At 45.6% G+C, this 25,489-nt stretch overlaps 1 long non-coding RNA gene across 2 annotated transcripts in view; it reads right to left on the bottom strand.

Annotated features, from left to right (window-relative positions):
- The window catches only part of LOC142486199 (uncharacterized), a 41,658-nt gene extending 17,188 nt beyond the window's left edge, over positions 1–24,470 (bottom strand). The window contains exons 1-5 of one of the 2 annotated variants that reach the window (XR_012798860.1): positions 24,424–24,470; positions 23,954–24,019; positions 22,335–22,401; positions 11,931–12,004; positions 7,003–7,125 (exon numbers count right to left, since the gene is read on the bottom strand). This is a non-coding gene — a long non-coding RNA (uncharacterized LOC142486199). Of the gene's footprint in view, positions 1–7,002; positions 7,126–11,930; positions 12,005–22,334; positions 22,402–23,953; positions 24,020–24,423 lie in introns of those variants that run through there. The other variant, XR_012798859.1, reaches the window with a different exon arrangement.
- Between the last annotated feature and the right edge of the window lie 1,019 nt (positions 24,471–25,489).

The following is a 25,489-nucleotide window of genomic DNA, read 5'->3' as shown; positions in this document are numbered from 1 at the left end:
TCAAAATGGGATACCCTGCAATTGAAGGATGCAGCACTCCCGAACTATTAGTCCTCTGGAATGCCGCCTCCTTCAATTGCAGGATATCCAATTTTCATATTGATTGTACACCTCGACGATGGACGTGATCCTGAGCAAGTCGAGGAGTGCACTTTATTTCCACAATTGCCGTCATTAAGATACTCCACACCAGGCCCACCAATAGCTTTCCCAGGGCCCATGATTAGGTTCACCAGCTGCCTCCCCCCCCCCACCCCCAGTGGCCCTGCAAGTCCCTCTTCTCCTTTCCTTGTGCTAACCCCTCTCACTTTCACCCTCTCTTTGCCCACTCCCTCCCCCTGCTCTCTCATATATCCCATTTTGTCACATCCCCTCCCCCTCTACCCCTCCCACTCCCTATTCTCTCTCCCCAGTCTTTTCTCTTACCCCCTTTCAATTACACTCCCTCTCAGTCACACAGCCTCACTTCCCCATCTCTTACACCTCTCACTCACCCCCAGTAGCGGATTTCCCATTAGCCCCGGGCCTAGTGCGGCAACATTTTGGGGCAGCAAAAATTTCCGCCCCCATATACTTTTGCCGCGCTGTTGGACCTATTGGAAAGTTCTTTTATCTGTTGCGACCAGCTCCTTACCTGCCATCACATTGTTAAATGTGATACATAAAACAATGATAAAGCATTGAGGTGTATAATTGTGCTCTGATGAAAATATATAATAGGGAAAAAAAGGTCGCAGCTCAACCGTATTAAGAAAGGTCCAGGCTTTCTTCTGGACGGTTGTGTTGGAACCTTTGGGGAGCGCAGATATCACCATACAGTATATGAAATAAAGCAAATATATACTTTGTGTATATTATGTGTAATCAGCTTCTAAAATGTCTCTAAATTCTAGGATTCAGCAAAATGGGGACTCACAATTTATCAGATAAAAAAAACAGCATGTCCCATATTGAATGTGTTTAGGATGTCAACTGCAACTTCTCTGGTGCTGGCAAGATACCGAACGGACCGGAAGTGACGTGACGCTCACCGGGAGCCCGGCAGATTTAGACTCGAGTCAGAGTGGTGGAGATATTGATTAGCCACTCATCTTTAGTTTTATGTGCCTATTGTTCTTTTTATTAATTTAAGTTTGATACCACTTGTTCAATACACACTTTAATTATATTCAGTGTTGCACTATGGTGTTATTTCTGTTTTACTGAGGATACATCACACTGTGACAACCATCACCAACTTACCAGAGACGTTAAAGTCTGGACATCCTGAACCACATTCAATGTGGGACATGCTGTTTATTATCTGATACATTTTGAGTCCCCAGTTTGCTGAATCCTAGAATTTTAGAAGTTGATTACACTATGTAGTATACATTTGCTTTATTTCATATATGATGATATCTGCGTTCCCCAAAGCTTCCAACACATCCTCCTCCTGAACCGCAGCATCAAATGATGCCGTGGACGTCACCAGCATGACGGTACAGCGTCTCATTGCCATAGCAACATGACAGTGCGACGTCACGTTGTTGAAGTTGGCGCTGTGGTTCAGGAGGAGGAGGGAGGCGGCCTTAACAGTTGTGCCTAGGGGTGGTGTATTTTGAAATCCGCAGCTGCTTACCTTCCCCCTTCCCACCTACCCCCCCTCAGTCTTAATCCCTCACTCACTCTGCTCTCTCTTTCAATTGTACCCAGTAGTGGGGGGGGGAGGGGCTTCACTCTACCTGCTACCCCGAGGCCTACCTCCTCACATCACCAACACCCCACCAACTCTGGGCCAGTCTCCACCCTCACAACTACTTCTCACCTGTTTCTTCCAGACAAGGGGTTAGGGTGGTTAGAGAGGGCTAAGGAGCTGGGGCCCTGTGGCACTCGGATGCCCTGGTGGCCTAACAAGGAAGTTGGGGTCTCTGTATGTACAACTGGACAACTATTCTTGGTTAAGTATTGAAACTAGAAACCGGGCATGACTTTTTTTTGTAGTTCCTATTAACCCACTTGCAACTTTTTAAAAATTTCTGTTTAATCTTGAAAACAACTTCAATTGCTTGTGTCCCTACGCAATATTTAAGTATGATTGTTCATATATAACAAGACAAATCTAATTTTAAAAAACCTGGCATTATAAACAAAATGTTGCCTAAGGATTTTGTTCTAGACTATTATGTTTTGACAGGATAAGATTTGTGTATTCTACCTTTTTGAAGTGAAACTTCTTAGCAGCGTTAAAGTAGTTGATAGGTGACGAAAGTGACATCACTCCTGGCAGAAGAGGCCGTCAGTGTTGGCAGCTTCCACCAGGAGGAGTCACCGCTGGACCAACGACACACATGAAGAGTGCTGACCATGCCGTGGCTCGAATGGAGGGAGGGGGGAGAGCGCCGAGTGCTCCGTGTCCCTGTAGGTCTGAGGGAGGGAGGGGGGGGAGAGTACTGAGCGCTCAGTGTCCCCGTAGGTCTGTGGGAGGGGGAGGGGGGGGAGAAAGGAGAGAGCGCTGAGTCCTCGGAGGGGGGAGGGAGCGCTTGGATAGCCAGCAGGACATGCTGAGCATACTCTCCACCCCAGCACCACAGAGACACACAAACAGTGATACTGACTGACTGACTCACACTGAGTGACAGGCACGCACAGACACTGACTGACGCGTGCACACACACAGGATTCACTTACATGAAATATAGACGTGCAAATAGCTAAAACGCGTTCTAAGTCAAACTTCTTTGCGTGTTGGTACTGATATTGTGTTTTTATTTTTAATTAAAATCACACATTTTATTTCTTTGACAAAATAGAAAGAAGTTTCACTTAAAATGCACTTGCTCGGCGCACACACACACACTTTTTTAAACAAATTGTATTGTATAAACTTTAAAATAAATGCTTGATTTCTTTTTTTTTCATAAACATAAAGAGAACAGGATCCCTACTTGCTTCCACTCCTTACGAAACTGAATTGAGTAAATTAATTTAATATAAAATGTAACCTTTATTTCGTTAATAGTAAAATAAGGTTTGCATTTTTACATAAAATAAAAAGTCCCATCAAACAGAAACAAACACAGGATATGCCTTCTTGATGTTATTGTGACTATAACCCTTTTCTAGGAATTTTACTACCTGCCCACTATACTTGTTTACTAGGTACAGATTTAGATACCAAGTACCGAGCTATCAGGGTCTCTGTATATAATGCTATTTAGAGATTTCATGTAGCAGGAAGGAACATTCTCCAACACCACTATTTCTGCCATTCAGAGTTTAGGCGTGTATATATCTACAACATGAACAAATAATAACATTGTATTTATGTTGAAGAACCAAAAGGATAAGAACCAGTGACAAGATGTGTAGATATAGGATACATTTCCAACATCTTTAGCACCAGTCTGTTATTCTAGTTACCAAATAGTAACAGAGTTTGTAATACGCAGGAGTATAACCAGTACATTAGGTCAGCGTTTCCCAAATGGTGGGTCGCAACCCGGCACCGGGCCACGGCACCAAAATTGCCGGGTCGCAGCGAGGCTGGCCGCCCGGTGTCTCCCGCCCCCCCCCCCCCCACCCCGCTCAAGTTAAAAAAAATGGCGGCGATTCCCCCCGCGGTCCCGCACGCATGCGCAGGGCAAGCAGAGCCCGCTCCCTTCCTCTCCCCCACTCCCAATGTGGGACGGAGGAGGAAGTACCAGCTCCTCTGCGGCCCGCACGTTATGTGGGACAGAGGGGGAAGTACAAGCTCCTACTGCGGCCCGCTTCCCCCCCCCGGCCAGCTTCCCGAGCTCACCTCCCGTGGCACCCCCTCCCGAGCCCACCTCCCGTGCCCCCAAGCCCACCTCCCGTCCCGGGCAGCAGGGGAAAGCATCCGGCGGCAAGGTAAGTCACCCCACCCAGTCACTGTCACCCACCCAGTCACTGTCACCCACCCAGTCACTGTCACCCACCCACCCAGTCACTGCCACCCACCCACCCAAGTGTTCCAGTCCCCCCCCCTCCCACCCACCCAGTCACTGTCACCCACCCAGTCACTCACCGTCTCCCACACACCCACCCAGTCACTGCCACCCACCCAAGTGTCCCAGTCCCCCCCCTCCCACCCACCCAGTCCCCTCCCACCCACCCTCCCCCCTCCCACCCACCCAGTCCCCCCCCCTCCCACCCACCCAGTCCCCCCCCTCCCACCCACCCAGCCCCCCCCCTCCCACCCACCCAGTCCCCGAAGTCATCCCCCCTCCCACCCACCCAGTCCCAAACACCTATATTTTAACTGTACTATTTAAAGTTTAAGTTTTATATACCCTGTAGGGTTTTCCAAGTGCTGCATTAAGGGGATTCTTTTCTATCGCAGCTACCATATCATTTTTTCCCTGTGAGCACCACCCACCGCACCATGTGACGTCATCAGAGGCCTCCAGACTGCCCCCCACCCTGTGGCGCCGAGCTGTTCCGTAGATGCGAGAGCCTGCGCTAACGACCCTCTTACCATCGGGACATTCTCCTGCAGCCTCACAGACGATCAATTCTGGCAGTGTTGAGCTGAGACAGAGAGGTCGGTGACGGAGGAAGCGGGGAGTTACCATTTCTGATGACATCAGCATTTTATGTGTCTGTATTCTTATGACACTATGTAAGTGTTCATTTTTTATTCTGCTTATATAAATATATTTTTATAGTGGATTACGCTATGGAAGCGCTTTCTCTTTCTACCCTGATTAATGAATCTCCCTGAGTGACATCGCCTACCACTATATTCAATTGAAGTTTCTACATCACACACTAGAGTCAAGTACATTGCCACTGACCTCTGAAACGCCTTATTTTGATTGACACCACGTGAGTCTCCATTTGACCTAGTGTTTAATACACTTCATCACCCTAAACTTTATTTGCACTAAGTTCTATTTATTTTCTATTTCATATTGAACCTGTGCTCACCTACACCATGAGGAAATCAACAATAGAAGTGGATGCAACAGACCATCCATTTAAAAGGGTTTAGAGCTGCAATCTTCATTTTTTATTTTACTTTTTCAGTCACAATATGATTATTATTATTGCACCTATTTTAAAGGTTTTATGTTATATTCACTAATTGAAGGCACTATTATATGCCCTTTATCACTGTGCCGATCCTGAGCACTCCACACGAGCACAAGGAGCAGAGCCAGAGGGTTTGATTACTGTCTTCATTTGCTATTCCCATTAACCTTTCATTGACTGTTGTGGACTCCTGGTGCTTCTTTGCAAGCTGCTTTCTTGCAAGCTGTGTTCAGCCTTTACTGTACCATTGCCCACAGTTTCTTGTGGTACTTGAACTATTAGCATTGACTTTAGTGGATTCTTGCTGCCCTGCTATTAGCTGTTTAGCTGTATTTAGCCTACACTGTATGTTTGCTATCTATTTTCAGGGATGTCTGATTTGACCAGTTATAGGGGAAGGGAGGCTTAGGGAAGTACCTCTGGGAACTTTTGGACCAGGGGGAATGGGCCAGATGAAGAGGTAGTCCCTCGAAACGTCGTCCCCCTAGCATACGTGCCGTTCTCCGTTTTTTGTGTATATTCCTTGTGTTTCATGTTTTTTCCCCTTTTCCTACCCCCCCTCCCCCACCCCTCACTTTGTGACATGCCCATTTGTGATACTGGTTTCTGCATACACATTTCATTTATTTCTGGTTTGTTTTGTTATTAAATGTTTATTCTGCATTACAACTGTTTTCATCATTTAGCTATTAGACAGTGAGTGCTGGTACTTACGTAGATTTGTTAGTACTGTACAGCACTAATACACACTGGTTGAATAAGTCCTGTATGAGTAGTCAATTACAATTAATTAGTGACTCTTGATCATGCTGACAACTTAACTGCACCGACACACTTTATTCGAGCAAATACCCAGTATGTACCTGGCAGATACCTGGAATGCGCCGCTCCTCACCTCTGACAAGCCCCGTTGCGTTTGCCTTCCCAGCCTGGGTTCATGCCTGGCTGACGGGCGGCTGATCTGTTAAATGATAATGATTAGGATTTAATAGGCTGCAATGCTTCGCGTGTCTACCAGATGGCATAAATTCATGAATTGTAATGCAGTATATGTGCAGTATTGCAGCCAGCGGGAATAAAATGCTTCAATCCCTGCCTGGAAAATAACGCAATGCACTCGGGCAGAAAACAGTCACAAACCTCAATACACCCGGGTATACCCGAATTCGTGGGACTAGCCGAGCTCGAATAAAGTGTGTCGCCAGTGTAAGATGTACTGTAGGCCCTTTTTAACCATAATGTACAGTGCGATTGATAATATAGAATATTGTCTCTTTCGTTACAGACCTAGATTTCCAAGAAGCACCAGCCATTGCGAAGAAGGAAAAGACACGATTGTAAATTTTGAAGAGGCCACGTTGTATTGTGTATTGTTCTATTATTTTTCCCTTTATTATCCTGTCCAAATAAAAATGTTCATTCTTTAAATATACTTTTTAGTGTGTTCATGTTTTTACTGTCTAGACACTTACAGTAGATCCTACCTAGAGTTCTAAAGGCATTTAAATATATAAAAATGTCATTGATACTGTATACTGTACAGAATACAGTACAGAATACAGTACAGAATGTACAAAATACAGTATAAAGCTAGAAAATTAAATTGTTTGCTACTATTTAGATACACCAACGCCAGTAGTACATTTACTGTAGTTCATTTAGTACATTTCTAATGTAAAATTGTTGCAGACGAGACGCCATGAGGGGAGCCTGGGAGGAGGAAGGAAAACGGCGGGAACGGACAGCACAAGAACGGGCGCCATCTTGACAAGGCCTACAGCAAAGGGATCGTCAGAAGGAAGGAGAGCGGAGACACCGGAGAAGACAGGCAGAGGGGAGAACTGCGAAACTGGACTTAGGGGGGGTGGGTGAGTGTGGGCACGCATGCTGCGGTGATTAAGCCGGCCGGTTGCAGTGGCGGATTTACCTGTGGCAGCAGAAAGAGACGGTACCCAGCAGGGAGGGGGAGACACGGAGGGGCTCTCACTTATCCCACGGAGATGGTTCAAGCACTCCAGCTCCGGGAGGGGAAAGGAGGTGCATGAGAGCGGACGAGGCAGCAAGCAGAGGATGAGGGAAATGGGCAAGAGTCTATGTAGAGCAGAGCTGAGGAATGGGGGGGTAGGTGATAAGGAAGGAGGAAAGGCGGTGTCATGGAACAATAATCATATTTCTGTTTGACTCCCTTGCAGCTTTTGCTTGTCAGCTCCTTAGTTTCAGCTACTTGTATTTGCCACACACACACACACACACACACACACACACACACACACACACACACACACACACACAGTGTGATTTATTACTATGTTGCCTTTTCTGCCTCTGAGCATGTAGCCAGTGAGTTGCTACAGCAACCGCTGAGATCTTTTCTCAGAATGGGCTATTCGCCCCCCCCCCCTGTCTTGCTGACAGTTGGTCTGTCCCTTGACTATTCCTGTCTCCCAGATCCCCCTCACTGTCTTTTACTTGGCTGAGTGAGTACCTCTTCTATGTTATACTCCTCCCGGCAAGGCCCAATCCTTTCACCTGCCCTTAACTACAATCTAGGTTACTACGACTTGGTGCCCCAGCCATTGCCAAACCAATTGCTTCCATAGTCAACTCTATCCTGTCTGCAGGCCATATCCCCAAGACCTGGAAAACTGCCAGAGTTGTCCCAATCTTCAAAAGTGGGGACAAAAACACTGTCTCAAACTACAGACCAATCTCACTTCTCCCAATTCTATCCAAAGTCATGGAAAAATGTGTCCACTCCCAATTAAGCGATTACTATACCAAGACAAATTTCCCTAGCCAATTCCAATCTGGGTTTTGTCCCAAACACTCCACCGTAACTACCCTGCTAAAAGTTTGCAATGAAATCCAGTGTGGAATGGAACGGGGACAACTCACTGGTGCAGTATTCCTAGATTTTGCAAAGGCTTTTGATACAGTTGATCATGCTATCCTGCTTAACAAATTCCAGAGCTCTGGAATAGGGAAGCAGGCTTTAAACTGATTTCAGTCCTACCTATCAGGAAGATCCCAACATGTGTCCATCTCTGGCTCTAACTCCAACCCCCTGGATATCACCTGTGGTGTCCCGCAAGGCTCTGTTCTGGGGGCCCTACTCTTCTCAGTGTTCATCAATGATCTTCCCACAGCTTGTAAGGGAGCCTCAATACACATGTACTGTATGCAGATGACACAATCCTATATGCACACAGCCATAGCCTCTCTGACCTTCAACACATACTTCAGTCTGACTTTTTCAGACTCGAAAACTGGATTTCCCAAAACAAACTGTTTTTAAACACTGACAAGACTGTAACAATGGTATTTAGGACCAAGACTACATTTTTAAAGCTTCCAGCGACTGAGCTCCAGATTAGAACCAACGCTAACATTCGGGATGCACATTGATACCCTGACAACCAAGACCTATGCCAAACTAGGGGTACATTACAGGAACAAATCCTCCCTAAGTCTCCTGGTCAGAAAGCGTATCGCACAGCAGATGCTAATGCCAATAATTGACTATGGAGACATAGTATACACTGGCGACACACTTTATTGAAGTGTGGCCAGTTCCGCAAGCCGGGAGATTTCCCGGCTTGCAAGTGGCAGCCCCTCGGCGTGCCGCGCGTCTCCGATGCGCGGTCACGCGTCATCGGGTGCCTGCGCCCCCTGCACGCGCGTCCAGGGCTCCCCGAGGGAGCCCTGGTGTCCCGCGATGTGGGGGACGGCGGCAGGGGGTTCCGGGGGACCCGGTGGACCCGGCAGCGGTAGGGAGAGCGCCCCGATCGGAGGGCGCTCTTCCGCTGCTTTGGCGCGCGCCCGGCACCCTCTGGCGCGCGCCAGGATACTGCTGCGGCCGAGAACGGGCAAATGCTCGAATAAACTCGGCCGCAGCAGTATGGCACGGCACCTCAAACCCACCTTAGCAAACTTGACACCCTCTACAATTCAATTTGTCGTTTTGTTCTCCAATGCAACTACAACACACATCCCTGCGAAATGCTCAAAGAACTAGATTGGTCATCACTAGAGTCTAGGCGCAAAGCTTACCTTTCCTGTCTTGCCTTTAAATACTTTCTGGGCAAGCTACCCAGCTATCTGAACAAACTCCTCACCCCTACCACATACAGCACCTATCACCTGAGATCAGACTCCAAAAGACTGTTCATGGTCACAAGGCTCAACAAAGTATCCGGCCATTCCTCCTTCTCTTACTGTGCACCCCAAAACTGGAAAAACCAACCAGAGACTCTCACATCCACCACTAGTTTAAATTCTTTCAAATCTAAGGCTGTCTCACATTTTAATCTGGTCTGTAACTGTTTCATTCGCCCATAATATATATTTTCTTTAACTGTGCATGCAATGTCTTGTATATAATGTATACCCTGTTCATTTATGTAACTGTATTTGCAACCATGTATTATTTGTAATATTAACTATGCCCAGGACATACTTGAAAAGGAGAGGTAACTCTCATTGGATTACTTCCTGGTAAAACATTTTATAAATAAAAATAAATCGTACATTGACAAGCAACAGTAACTCGGACTTTCCTTTACTGCATATTCTATATTTCAAAGTAAAAAAACAACAACACACAAGTCCATTAACAAACATTACCAAACAGACTCATTCGATTGATCAGCTGACTGAAGGTTTTGGAGGTGAAGACATGAAGATGTAATAGTGGTGTTAACAGCGGTAATGATGATGCGGCTGTATGGGCTGCTCCAGCACAAGCTGTTACTAGCTATAGGTAGCATAGTCAAGAGGGGAAAGGGGCCCTCTGGATGTGATAAAGATGTGGTGGACCAATTATGTCCAATACAATTACGAGCTGTTATCAAAACTTTCAATACTGTGAGCAGTTATCAATAACATTATCGCTCACACAATAAAGCCCTGTGCTAAACAGCAAATTGGCCAAAATGCCCCAAAGCTTTGTAGAAAGCAAGGGCTTTCTCCAAAGGGCCTAAAGGTTGGGCTTGTCATGGAACAGAAATACCCATTTCTGCCTTCTCTGTTTCACCCCCCCTTTCCTTGGCAGTTCTGCCTGCTAGCTGTACTTGGATGTTACTTTCCTTGCAGTTTCACTCCCAGTGCAGATGGAATGGATACATTATGTTGCCTTTTTTCCTTCCAGTCTGTCACAACCCTGGTTGCTCTGGCAACATCTCCAGTCCTCCAAGTTAATGGGCTTCCCCATTCCCCCCTGTCCCTGCAGACAGGTAGTATGGCCTGACCCCTATCCCTGTGTCACAAGCAGTACCCACTGTCTTTACTTCCTGACATTGGGAGAGTGAGTACATTCATGTTACACCCCTATGGCAAGGCCAATCCTTTTCACCTGCCCTTAATTACGAAGCACCTATAGAGAAGCACTCTCACAACACTATTACATCCACAAGTGCCTGTATATACTGCTCCATTCCTAATAAAGCAAAGAAAATATAACAGGACTTGGTGTGCTTTGGAAAGAGGGCTGAGTTGAAGCTATCTGGGTCCATTCATACCCTAGACATGACCTGGGTCCAGAATAGGCGGTAAGGAGGAAAGTGAAGGAAATACATGGGGTAGTGTGAGGAGAAGGATAGAGAGTCTGAGAAAGAAAGAAAGCAACCAGACAGGTGGAAGAGCAGGAGGAGGACAAGCAGAAAGAGGGAGTAGAGAGAGAAGTCAGGAGAAAGGTTTAAGCAAGCTTGAGGGCCTGAAAAAGGAGATTGACAGGTAAGAAGGATTGGTAGATAGGGGAAGTGTTCCCTAGCCATAGAGGTGAGAAGCATAAGGAGCTAACAGACTAGTTATAAATTAAGTTGGTGGAATAGGGGGATTAGTGCAAGGAGATAAAACTTAAGTTCAGGGTAGAGGTCCAAATCGTCACAGTTGAAGGGGAAAGGTTACTAGGTGTAGTGATATAGTTGTAGGCATAGGTCAGTAGATAAAATAAGTTCTATAAGGGACAAAAAGTTTTAATACATTAGGGGTTAAAAGATGAAAGGTTTTGGTGGGTGTTGTTTTATTAAGTTAAACTCAAGTTAAGTGTTGAGCCGTCTACCGACTACCAAGGAGACGGAGTCAAGGTGGTGTGTGGGTGACTGTTGAATCATGCTGTTTTGTGTGTGTCTACCCCCCAGATATCCATTTGTTTGTTCCTTTCCCCCCTCCTTACCAGAGCAGGAGACTGGAGACCCCTGGAGAGAGCGGATGGAATACAAGTGGCCATGGGAGCTGACAGAAGATAGACAGACGATGGGTCACAACCTCACACCACAATGCATATAACCATTATATCACATAATGTCAAAGGTTTTAATAGCCCAAGTAAGAGAAAGCTAGCTTTGACGGATTATAAAAGAAAAAACCCTGACATTATATTATTACAAGAAACACACTTCACCAAAACGTGTTTTCCTAAATTCTTTCATAAGAATTACCGGAGCTGGTTTCACGCCGTGGGACTCACTACACAGGACTTCTCTCTACTGTGAGTACACCCATCCGTTTATTACGGTTTGGTATTCATTCATTGTTGTCCTTTCTCCAGGGGGATACTACATATTGTGTTACTGGGAGGTCAGAGATTTTTTACTGACACTCACCAATATAACACAGTTCCCCCACATCTTAGGAGATACAATCAGAGACACCTTTACACATATGTTTGCAGAGAGTGGTGTTTCCCTGCTTTCCTCAATTAGAGGCATTATTCTAAATGGACATTTAAAGATTTCCTGCAGCTGAGCACGGTACACTGGGAACGCTGTATCCTAGTATCCACAAATAAGAGAAAGCTAGCTTTGACGGATTATAAAAGAAAAAACCCTGACATTATATTATTACAAGAAACACACTTCACCAAAACGTGTTTTCCTAAATTCTTTCATAAGAATTACCGGAGCTGGTTTCTGTCATCTGCCGCTGTTAGGAAGAGAGGAGTTGCGGTGTTGCTCCATAATAGATTACCGTTCTGTGTGGAGCAAACCAAAAAAGACAAAAATGGTAGATTCATTATCTTAGTAGGCACCCTACAGGGTCAATACATTACCATAGCGAATGTGTATGCACCATGTGAACACAGTACTACAAGCTTTTTCTCATCATTTTTTAGCATCCAACAAAATATCTAAAGCAGGCATGTCAAACTCGCGGGCCGCGGGCCGCATGCGGCCCACACCGAGTATCTGTGCGGCCCACCCAATGTGTCCCGGTTACGGTGGTGGTGAAGAGGATGCGGCAGCTGGTAAGTATTCTCTGTGTGAGTGAATGCTGCCAGGGGATTGGATGAAGGGCCGCACGGGTTTGAATGAAGGAGGCGGGGCTTAGAATGCCGGCCGGGATGCAGGGGATTGGTCGCAGGCAAGTCAGAGGAAGCCGGGGGCGGGGCTTCCGCTTTGTGCAGAGCACACGGTGAGTGCGTCTCTGCCTTCCCGCTCCTCTGCCTGCTGCGCGATGTCCCCCGCCGGGCGGGCAGCCACAGGGTCCCGGGGTAGAGGTGCTCACCCCCCTTGCCGCTGACCCCCCTTGCCGCTAACCCCCCTTGCCGCTAACCCCCCTTTGGTGCTGACCCCCCTTGCCGCTAAACCCCCTCGCCGCTGACCCCCTTTGGCGCTGACCCCCCTTGCCGCTCACCCCCTTTGGCGCTCACCCCCCTTGCCGCTCACCCCCTTTCGGCGCCCCCCCCCTTTCTGCGCCCCCCCCCTTGCACCCTTGGCGCTCCCTTTGCCCCCGGTCCGCATGTTGCGGAAGATGGGCGTGGGGGCGGGCAGTGGTGGTGCGCGATCGCGAGGCTCAAAAAGCAGGCCTTTCTTCTGTCCCCCGCCCCCCCCCCATCCCCATCCATCCGTCCGTCCATCCGTCGCTGTTCTCCACTTTGTGTAGGCTGTGGGGGGGAGTGTGTGTGGGGGGGGGGGAGTGTGTGTGTGTGGGGGGGAGTGTGTGTATGTGGGGGGTGGGGGAGTGTGTGTATGTGGGGGAGTGTGTGTATGTGGGGGGTGGGGGAGTGTGTGTATGTGGGGGGTGGGGAAGTGTGTGAATGTGGGGGTGGGGGAGTGTGTGTATGTGGGGGGGGGAGTGTGTGTATGTGGGGGGGAGTGTGTGTATGGGGGGGGGAGTGTGTGTATGTGGGGGGGAGTGTGTGTATGTGGGGGGGGGAGTGTGTGTATGTGGGGGGGGGAGTGTGTGTATGTGGGGGGGGGTGTGTGTATGTGGGGGGGGAGTGTGTGTATGTGGGGGGGAGTGTGTGTATGTGGGGGGGGGAGTGTGTGTATGTGGGGGGGGGTGTGTGTATGTGGGGGGGGGTGTGTGTATGTGGGGGGGGGAGTGTGTGTGTGTGGGGGGGAGTGTGTGTATGTGGGGGGTGGGGGAGTGTGTGTATGTGGGGGAGTGTGTGTATGTGGGGGGTGGGGGAGTGTGTGTATGTGGGGGAGTGTGTGAATGTGGGGGTGGGGGAGTGTGTGTATGTGGGGGGGGAGTGTGTGTATGTGGGGGGGAGTGTGTGTATGTAGGGGGGGGAGTGTGTGTATGTGGGGGGGGGAGTGTGTGTATGTGGGGGGGGGGGGTGTATGTGGGGGGGGAGTGTGTGTATGTGGGGGGGAGTGTGTGTATGTGGGGGGGAGTGTGTGTATGTGGGGGGGGGAGTGTGTGTATGTGGGGGGGGGTGTGTATGTGGGGGGGGAGTGTGTGTATGTGGGGGGGAGTGTGTGTATGTGGGGGGGAGTGTGTGTATGTGGGGGGAGAGTGTGTATGTGGGGGGTGGGGGAGTGTGTGTATGTGGGTTGTGGGGGAGTGTGTGTATGTGGGGGGTGGGGGAGTGTGTGTATGTGGGGGGGGGAGTGTGTGTATGTGGGGGGGGGAGAGTGTGTGTGGGGGGGGGAGAGTGTGTGTTTGGGGGGGAGAGAGTGTGTGTGTGTGTGGGGGGGTTGTGTGTGTGTGTGGGGGTGTGTGTGTATCAGAGGCTGTGTGTGTGTGTGTGTGTGTGTGTGTGTGTGTCTGTGCAGGCCAGCAGAGACTGTGTGTGGTCAGTGTCTTTGTTGGTCTGTCTGTGTGTGTGTCTGTAGGTCAGTGGCTGTGTACGTCTGTGCAGGACAGAGAGAGAATGGGGGGGGAGAGAAGAGAGGGGGGAGAGAGAGAGAAGAGGGGATTGAGCGAATGGGGGGGGAGAAGGGAGATGGGTGGGGAGACAGAGAATAGACGGGATTGAGCGAATGGGGGTGGGGAGGGGCGAGAGAATAGGGGGAGACAATGGGAGAAGGTGAGAGAAAATGGGGGGGAAGTAGAGAGAGAATGAGGACAGGGCCGCCAACAGTCAGTCAACCACCCTCTCTCTCTCTCCCCCACTCTCTCTCTCTCCCCCACTCTCTCTCTCTCCCCCACTCTCTCTCTCCCCCACCCTCTCTCTCCCACCCTCTCTCTCTCTCTCCCACCCTCTCTCTCTCTCTCCCACCCTCTCTCGCTCTCTCCCACCCTCTCTCTCTCTCCCACCCTCTCTCTCTCTCTCCCACCCTCTCTCTCTCTCTCCCACCCTCTCTCTCTCTCCCACCCTCTCTCTCTCTCTCCCACCCTCTCTCTCTCTCTCCCACCCTCTCTCTCTCTCTCTCTCCCACCCTCTCTCTCTCTCTCCCACCCTCTCTCTCTCTCTCCCACCCTCTCTCTCTCTCTCTCCCACCCTCTCTCTCTCCCACCCTCTCTCTCTCTCCCACCCTCTCTCTCTCTCCCACCCTCTCTCTCTCTCCCACCCTCTCTCTCTCTCTCTCACCCTCTCTCTCACCCTCTCTCTCACCCTCTCTCCCACCCTCTGACTGTCACCCTCACCCACTCTCTCTGTTTTATCTTAACTGCACTATACCTACACCGAAATAACCTATTCTGCTTTCTTCCAGATCTGACTCAAGTTTCACACGGGAGACATCGGAAGACAGGTAGGGAACACCTCCCCTCCAGTATAGTACCTTGAGGGACTGCGGATCACGTAAGATCCCAGGCGGGATTGCTGCTTTGGAAATTGTTAATAGGGGGGCATCCTGACACTGATTAATGGGTTCAGAAGTCATTCACGTGTGGCTTTTTTTTTGGTTCGGTTAGTGAGGTCAACACACACACACACACACACACACACAGTACTTTTCGAAATAAACCTACGTTTCTATGAAAATTTAAGTTTTTTTTTTGCGGCCCACCTAGACTTAAACCTTGTTTATTTGGCCCTTGTTAGCATTTGAGTTTGACATGCTTGATCTAAAGGATACATAGTCTTAGCAGGGGACTTTAACAGGACCATGGATACATACATGGATAAGTGCCCCCAAACAAAGAAGACACGGACAAAATATACAGCCACACTGATTAAGGGTTTAAGAGACAGCCAACTGACGGACATTTGGAGAGAGCTCCACCAGGGTGAGAGCGGATACACTTTTTTTCTCATCCACACGACAGCTATAGCAGAATAGACTACTTCTTTGTATCTAATAGAATGGTCTTAAAGATCTCGCATACAGGGATCCATGATATTTCATGGTCAGATCATGCACCGATAGAGCTGCGCGCTCCCAGTTTAACCTAGACCGGCCAGGAGCAAACTGGAAACTGAATGAGGATTCGTTAAAGATCCCAGAGGTATTTCAGATGGTTAGTAGGGAGATAGGCTGTTTTTTCATAGATAATAAGGACAGTGTGCCAGCACAAACTACCCTCTCGGAGGCCCATAAGGCAACCCTAAGAGGCATACTGATAGGTATCGCTGCAAAGCGGAGAAGAGAGATGTAAAAATATGAAAGTTACAAACACAATTGGAAGTACTCTCCATTCGCCACAAATCCAATCAGCAGGCAAATACGCTAAAGGAATTATCGGACACCAGAATTGAGCTTAATATGCTGCTAACCTCCCAGGCTAAGAAGGAGTTAAGCTGGTCTAAAAGGAAGTTTTTTTGAAAAGGCAAACAAGCCAGATAGCCTGCTTGCCAATAAACTTAAAAATAGGCAGGCAACCAAATTACAATATTCAGGCTATTTAGATGCAGTCTGGACGCCTGGCATCCAATCCCAAGCAAATTGTTGAGGAATTCAAACAGTACTATGAGACCTTGTATGATGGGAAATAAATGTCACATAATAAAAAGAATAGTAAAGCAATACAATATTTTTTAGCAGAAGCAAAATTGCCTAGCTGAGCAGAGAGGGGAGGGAAGCACTACAGCAAGACTTCACAATAGAAGAACTATCAGAAGTAATTACAAACCTAAAACCATCCAAGACTTCAGGGCCTGACAAATTCTCAAATTTATATTATAAAAAGTCTCAAATTATTAGCCCCCGATCTACTTAAACTATTCAATTCGGCCCTGGCAAGTGCCCCATTCCCAGAGCAGATGCTCCAAGAGTCAATCTCTCTGATTTATAAGCAAGGGAAAGACCCGGCGGACTGTAAGAGCTGCAGGCCAATCTCTCTAATAAATTCGGACATCAAAATATTCTCTAAATTGTAAGCAAATAGATTAAGCTACATCCTACCCAGACTGATTCATCCAGATCAGGTAGGGTTTATCATAACAGACAGGCAGCAGACAACACCAGATGGATCATAGATTTAATTGAATTGGCACAGACTAGAAAAATCCCATCTATGGTAACCAAGTCTGGATGCTGAAAAAGCCTTTGATAGGATAGATTGACCTTACTTGAGAGAGACGCTTGGATAGTATGGCTTTGGACGAAGGTTTCTAAAAGCAATACTGGCTCTGTAGGAGGGGCAAGCCTCAAAGGGTTAGACACCAAAGATTCCCATCAGAGCGGTTCCAAATAAGAGTGGCACGAGGCAGGGGTGCCCGCTGTCCCCCTTGCTGTTCGCCGTATGCATAGAGCCATTAGCAGCCCAAATAAGAAATAACCCGGATATAACGGGAATACAGAGACAAAAGCAGACACATAAAGTGGCACTGTATGCAGATGATATTTTAACATTATCCAAGCCCCTTACCTCTCTGCCTAATGTATTTAATGTACAGTATTAGGGGAATTTAATAAGATATCTGAGTTCAAAATTTATCAAGCAAAGTTCAAAGCATTAAATATTAATCTCTTTAAGGTCACAGAGAAATTGATAGAATTAAATTTCAATTTTAAATGGCAAACTTCCGCAATTAGATACCTAGATTCTTAGATACAAAGAATTATAACACATTATATAAAGCAAATTACCCAAAACGAATTAAAACGCAGAGAGGCTTTGTGGATGTGGTCCACATACAATATCTCTTGGATTTGCAAGATTCATTGTATAAAAATGAACCTTCTTCCCCGTTTTATGTACTAGTTTCAAACACTCTCGATACCAGTGGTCCAGAAGGACATCCTCTCACTCCAGTCGCTTATATCTAAATTAATCTGGAAAAATAAGAAGGCACGGGTCAAAAATTAAATTTTAAAAAGGACAACATTAGCAGGAAGGTTAGCGGTACCTTGCTTGTTATCTTATTACAGAGCAGCCCAATTATGCCAAATTCTCTAATGGCTACGTGAAGGTGAAAGAAAACGGCGCTAACTCTATTAGTGTACACTAATAATATACAGTGAATATTTTGACCAAATCAATTAATTGTTAAACAGTGATATTGTGTTCAAATAACGTGATAATATTATTAAAAGGTTCAAACCCCCTGCTCAAACCCAGCTGGTGGGGACTGGTTTCGCTAGTCCCACAAATCGTCACTCTCCAGTTGTAATCCAGGGGGAGCATGAAGGGAAAAGAACATAAAACAGGAAAAAACAATCTAAGTGCAGACAATAAAATTCAAGTGATATAAATTCTGCGTTCTTTCTTGGCTCATATGTGATGTCTACTTACAAGATGTAAGTCAAAATCAAGCGGTTTTGACACTCAATGGTCTCTGCTGTGCAGGTATTCCCACCAGGTGATAGGGTCTCCAGCTCTCAGCTCCGCAGCAAAGTGTATGTAAAAGAAATACAGACCATAGTGCAGACCAGTATGATGTAAAAAACTAGACTTTATGGAGTTTTAAAAATGAACACTTACAATAAAAACAAGTATTTCAGGCATGTACCACAATCATTGTGATCAAAGAGAGAAGATTAATTGGTTTACACTTCAGGCTCACCCGCCTCCTCCGGTGTGACTTGGTGTGGACCACCACTCTCAGGGACTTTGTACCTCCAGCGGTGGGCGCATTGATCCAGGTCTCTCTCCCCTCGTGGGTTCCCTCTTCTGTGGGTCGATCACCTTCCCATAGCAGCTGCCCGCAGGTACTGTGGAGTTCTTCACTGGGATACAGCCTCTCTGATGGATGTTTCAGCTTCACTTTTACAACGATGCGTCACTTCCGCTCCGTCCCGATACGTCACTTCCGGTCGCGGTTCTGTGAGTATCTGTCAGTAAATTTCTCCTCTCTTCTCTCTCCTCTCTGGGCCACCGCGACCGGAAGTGACGTATCGGGACGGAGCGGAAGTGACGCATCGTTGTAAAAGTGAAGCTGAAACATCCATCAGAGAGGCTGTATCCCAGTGAAGAACTCCACAGTACCTGCGGGCAGCTGCTATGGGAAGGTGATCGACCCACAGAAGAGGGAACCCACGAGGGGAGAGAGACCTGGATCAATGCGCCCACCGCTGGAGGTACAAAGTCCCTGAGAGTGGTGGTCCACACCAAGTCACACCGGAGGAGGCGGGTGAGCCTGAAGTGTAAACCAATTAATCTTCTCTCTTTGATCACAATGATTGTGGTACATGCCTGAAATACTTGTTTTTATTGTAAGTGTTCATTTTTAAAACTCCATAAAGTCTAGTTTTTTACATCATACTGGTCTGCACTATGGTCTGTATTTCTTTTACATACACTTTGCTGCGGAGCTGAGAGCTGGAGACCCTATCACCTGGTGGGAATACCTGCACAGCAGAGACCATTGAGTGTCAAAACCGCTTGATTTTGACTTACATCTTGTAAGTAGACATCACATATGAGCCAAGAAAGAACGCAGAATTTATATCACTTGAATTTTATTGTCTGCACTTAGATTGTTTTTTCCTGTTTTATGTTCTTTTCCCTTCATGCTCCCCCTGGATTACAACTGGAAAATTCTCTAATGGCACATGAATTCCAGTCTTAGAAGATGGGTGGAATTGTAAAGTGAATGCTGTGCGCCAATTGATCTGCACAACTTAATCTGGTTCCCTAAAATGATAATTAAATCTATTGAAGAACCGCTATCCACTATGACCAGCTCACTGACAGTCTGGGAGGCCACCAAATTTAGATGTTCCCTGACAAGACATACTTTGATGGCCTCATTTGACAATCCTGACTTTGCTCCTGGTCTGAATAGTAAAGACTTTTTGATTTGGAAACACAGGGGTTACATGAGACTCAAGGACCTGGAGGGAAGGAAAAGCATTTAAACATTTGAACAAATTAAATCCGAAAAAAATATTCCAAACTCCAAATTTTTGAGCACCTCCAGGTCCGGAATTTTATATCAAATTTCAAACATGTCCAGCACGAACGAATTTTGAGCAGCTCTGTTCAAGAGAAACAGAAACTAGAGGACTTAAATCTAGGATGTATGGGGAGGTAGTCCGTTCTAGCAAAAACTACGACAAAAGACTGAGCTACATGAAGCAGTGGAATGATTACCTAGGAGAAACACTTTAAGACGAGGACTGGGATAGGGTTCACTTGTCAGCAGCCAAAAGCTCCATCTGTACGACTTTGAAGGAGAACGCATATAAAGTCCTAATGAGGTGGTATCTCACCCCATTGAAACTCTCAAAATTCGTCAAAGGTTACCCCCCATTGTGTCCTAAGCAATGTGGGGAGCCTGCAGACTTGCTACATATGCTGTAAGCCTGCCCTCGGGTAGCTCCCTTATGGGAACAAATTAGAGATTGGCTACAGAGGATTTTTGACCTCACTATTCCCCTAGATCCCTGGCCAGGACTAGCTAAAGTGAAACACAAACTAGCTGCGCATTTCGCAACAGCGGTGAGATGCTAGCTCGCAGCATTATGGAATCAGCAAGAGATTCCATCTATTCCCAAAATTAGAAATATAATTTGGTTTGTTTGCCAGATAAAAAGTTAACGAGTTTAGTTAACGACACTGACGCTAAATTTCTACAAGTCTGGACGCCGTGGTTGGCACAGACAGATCCCTGGGGTGAATGATGCCACGCTTTGCTTTAATAAACGCAAATGCGTTCTATCACAAACGACACGATGAGTAGCAATAAGACCAGGTAGGCTGGCAAATTACAAGAGATGAAAGAACGAAGTCAAATAAGCAGAATAACAACACCTGAGAGGATTCGGCCACAGAGGCTCTCAGAGGCAGCTTACCTCCTGTAAACCCCCCACCTCCTTTCCCATGTCTAGTGTATCCGTCAATTCATCTTGTCTGTGGTAAATGTTTTATTCTATATATGGATGTTACGAAATAGATTGTTTATATTTGAATGTACAGTACCGACACACTTTATCCGAGTGTGGTTGGTACCGCAAGCCGGGAAATATCCCGGCTTGCTAGTGGTCGCCCCTCGGCGTGCCGCGCGTCATAGACGCGCGGTCACGCGTCATCGGGAGCGTGCGCCCCCTGCACGCGCGTCCAGGGGCTCCCCGAGGGAGCCCTGGTGTCCCGCGATCGCGGGACAGCGGCAGGGGGTTCCGGGGGACCCGGCGGACCCGGCAGCGGTAGGGAGAGCACCCCGATCGGAGGGCGCTCTTCCGCTGCTTCAGCGCGCGCCCGTCACTCTCGGGCGCGCGCCAGGCTACTGCTGCGGCAGAGAACGGGCAAATGCTCGAATAAACTCTGCCGCAGCAGTACAAGACAATGTGTTGCCAGACCATGTTAAGATATTAAAAAAAAAAAAAAAAAACCCTAATATAATTGGAGTTACAAAAAAAACAAAAAAAAACCACAACCTTACAAAGTGGTTGCAGTGGTGCCTTACATTTTCTAAATAATGATTATTTTCAACCCGAGTGCTTCAACAAATACCAGAACCATGACAGACCTAACTATTATAAGAACATAAGACAAAAAAGAGAAAAAAGCTCAAAACCCATAGAGTAGTAAAGTCTGTTTATGAAATAAATAAAAAACGGTTAAAAACACTCACAGAAGAATAAGTAAATTCAGGCACTTCGGTACTCAGAATGACCGCTGGAACAGAAGTAGTCCACTCTTCTGCTGGTTGGGGTACTCAGTGTTTCTTCCCTTCTCCTTCACTCGATCGGCGGCGTGGATCCACTTCCGCGTCAGGTGACTTGTGACGTCAGAGCGTATCTCGTCAATCGGGGGTTGGACTTAGGGTGGCCACTTGCTCCCCCTCCAAACTCGGCGTACAGGAGTTCTATCTGTCACGTGTATTCTGAATAGTTCAGTGCTCTCGGTAAAACTCCAGCAACCAAAGCAATGTCAGCCCTACGCGTTTCAAGGACTTTGTCCTCTTCGTCCAGGGCGCTTTCATGGTTAGGTTGCTATTGATCATATATATATAGGGGTAACAATTAGGTACTATCTGTAGATAATTAATAAGTGACCGTTTTTTATTCTTCTGTGAGTGTTTTTAACCGTTTTTTATTTATTTCATAAACAGACTTTACTACTCTATGGGTTTTGCGCTTTTTTGTCTTTTTTTCTATAGTTCCTACCGGTCCTGAGGTTAGTTCCGGTTGCAAAGAAGCAGCATACCCATATTTCATCTGATACTGGACTCTATATTTGGGAACACATGATGTGACTATACATTATTCATTTATTTCATTAACTCTTTAAGTACCATGTTTGCACTTGTCACTGTGTAACCCTTTCTTTGTAATTATTTATTGTTCACTAAGTAGGAGCGCTAGCTGACACACCTATTACTAGAAGGTGTTATACCTATCTACTTTTATCTGTGTCAGCCTATTCTCTATTTCTGTTATTTATTATAAGAACATGCCTAACAAAGACCTGGCTCCAGCAGATTACATGCCACAAAGAAGCCATCTGTATACGCCTCAGTGCATGACACAATATCCAAACTATTCTGGAGCAAGCAACAATCCGAATGAGCTGAAACCACAGAACAACCAATTGATCGACTCCAGCAGCTACCTCGACAACACTCGTTGCATTACTGCACAGAAAATGCATGCAATATAATGCAGGTAACTATAAAATATGTACTTTATACAATGTGTGTTTCAGTTTTTTTCACGAATGACACACATATGCATACCATTCATTACGCATGCGCGTACCATCGGTAAAACCTTTTTCTTTTATAAGTTGTGCTGTGCACCTTTTACCTCTTCTCCGTCATCTGTTAATATTAGAGATCGTGGCGTGAAGATCACAAGATGTCAGAACAGACTTCTGATAAAAAAAGGAAGAGCCAGTTAACGAGATCCGTGGCAATATTGTTAGATGTGCTGTGCAATGTTGCTGTCAATAAGAGAACTTCCTGCGCATTCCTTAAAAGTAATTCCACAACGTTTACTCCCCTCTGTTTAAAAGCAGGTCGCCAGGTTTGCTTTTCCAAGTTTAACAAATATGTAATATGTGCAGCAATGCAGTGAATATATTAATTAGTTGTGTATTTTGAAAAGGTTTCCATAATTATATATTTTATCGCCTCATTCTGGGTTAGTGACTTACATAAATGGCTGGTAAAGCAGAAGATTGCTAGTTAATATGTACAATTATTACGGCTATTTAATGTTATGAGGCAGTGTGTATATTAAATTGTTGCAGTTATGTGATGTCTTCAACAACAAATGGCTGTAGTACAGGCAGTTTTATAATTTTCACTACTTGATACTTAATATATGGTTGGATAAAATATTCATGCATAATCAAGAATCCGTTAAACTAAATATTTTTAATCCACAAACAAATGCAAACGTTAGGAACATGTATTATACTAGTCTAACAATATAAAAACACGTATGATGTATGTTTGTATGCATTTGAAATGTTTTAATAAAGGTGTACATTTAGAACATGACATATCTACTTATTTTACAGATGTTGACATCTCCATTCCACAGACAGAAGATCATGTATCCAAACACAGAAAAAGTTACACCGTTGACATACTCTTTACACATGCTGTAAACATGATTTAGACACTTGACTATATAATGTTGGGACTAGTGCTATGAGACACAGTTTACTGTACATGAGAATTGTAGGTTATATGTCTAAGCAATAGTCGCATTTTTCACAATGTTGACATGTTTCCTATATGTAAAAAAAAATTACACTAATGTAGAATTTGTGAACTTGCAAATATACTGTTGTGAACATGACAATAACATTTGTAGTAATGTCATTATATTGATTGTATTGGTGTGCAATTGTTCAGACAGCTCATGATCCTGACCCTTTACATTAGTCATATAATACTCCAAAGAATATTTTATTACGCTGTATACAAATACCCTAGAAAAGTAGTGTGTTAGATATTAGAACTTGTATCTATTCTTCAAACTTAAACATCACAGTAATTGTATGAAGCATAGACATGAAATATGACAAGATTGCAGTGTGTAAAGTTGACCTAGAACAAAAATGTGCTTAGGGACACATACCAGATTACCGATACAAGATGTCCCCATGTCAGTAGCTCATACTCCTGCAAGCATACTACATTAATGTTTTTTACCATTATCAATTAAGTGTAAATTATTCAATTAAGTAAGGAATTTGAACAATAACATATATAACTATTTTGTATCACAAGTCCTCATTACTAATTCTAGTGAAATATATAATGTTTACAATGAAGTGTAAATGTTAAAACACAAATATATGTTTTAATGTACAGTAGTTGATAATCAGCAATATACAAAATTGTATAATGCACACATTGTAGGGGGAAGGGGGGCTAAAGAACATGCTTTAAGGACCAAAATGTTAAACATACCATTCACAGATGACGCAGTGATTGTTTAGAACTAATGTTGCCACCGATATGGTACAGAGCAGGGTCCTAGGATTAGATAAACACAATGAAATGTGACATCATGAGAAGACTATAGATTTTCTTATATGCAAATCATATTCTTACATAAGAATTCTTATTTGATTAAATTCTGGTGGGTCTCCATCCCATTGGCTGTGTGGTCCCTAACCCCACTGCAGGAGGCCCAGGAGGATCCTCCTCTGGATCCTCCCGTATGTTGCCTTGATGATTGTGACGCAGTGCAATGTTGTGCAGAATGCAACAACTAAACACTATGTTGGCAACCTTCTGTGGCGAGTACTGTAAGGCACAACCAGATCTATCAAGACATCGGAACCGACTTTTCAATAGTCCAAATGTCCTCTCAATCACCGAGCAGGTGGATACGTGTGCCGCATTATAACGTTCCTTTGCAGGTGTTCGAGTATTACCCAGTGAGGTCAGAAGACAGGGCCGGCTTCCATATCTTGAGTCACCTATAAGAGAGCAAATACACATGAATGTTAATATAATATGTAATTTACATTACAATAATTGTGTATTGCCATATCCTAGTACATGAAACACAAGTGAAGAATGTACCAAACATATGCCATTACAAACCAAGATTCAGTAATAATTAGATTAGACATACTGTAATCATGACATCCGTTGAACTTTAGAAACATATGAAATGTCACCTCTGATGGCTATAGCTGTGTGTATTGGCCACTATCCCTGTTATTGTGTGATGAATAATTGAAGAAAATTGAAAACTGCTTCACCTAGATTATATATTTCCCCATGTTGAGTAGTAATGTTTTTGGTTGATTAGATATGAGCCATAAATAAAAAAAAAACATAAAATATAAATGATGCAGTTTATCCAACTTTGACTGACCCAATAGCCATCCGTTGCAAAATGTCCCCGCTTCAAATATACGGAAGACTAAAGAGTTCTGCAGGATATGGGAATCGTGGCAGGAACCTGGGAATAGGGCTACCACACTCAGAACTGTCATGTGTGCGTCACATACAACTTGCACATTAAGCGAGTGGTAATTTTTCCTGTTACGGAAACGCATCTCACTTGCACGTAGCGGGGTAAACGCAACATGTGTGCAATTTATAGCACCAATCACATTGGGTAGCCCTGCTACATTATAAAATGCAGTCTTCAGTTCCTGCCACTGTCTGCTTGCTAGGAAAAGGTATATAATCCCTAGCGCGTCTTGTCCGTGCACATGGCCAGTTTCTAAGGGCCCGCGAGACCCCGCCTACTATGCCCAGAGTTGTCTGAAAAGACACACAAGCAAGAAAATGTAATGAACTCAGCAATTTAACAAGACCAGGCACTGCATGACTCCTGTCTGTTGATGGCTCTAAATCTTCTCTTAACTCTTCATAGAGCTCAAAGATAGCCGCCAAGTTCAATCAATATCTGCTGATGATCTCTGCCTCTGTTAACCCCTCTAGGGAACATCTATCCCAGAAGTTTCAGACACGCAAGTCCCGGCT

The sequence above is a fragment of the Ascaphus truei genome, unplaced genomic scaffold (assembly GCF_040206685.1).
Source record: "Ascaphus truei isolate aAscTru1 unplaced genomic scaffold, aAscTru1.hap1 HAP1_SCAFFOLD_776, whole genome shotgun sequence".
In the NCBI taxonomy this organism is placed as follows: Eukaryota; Metazoa; Chordata; class Amphibia; order Anura; family Ascaphidae; genus Ascaphus; species Ascaphus truei.
This window is presented reverse-complemented; position numbering and strand designations above follow the sequence as displayed.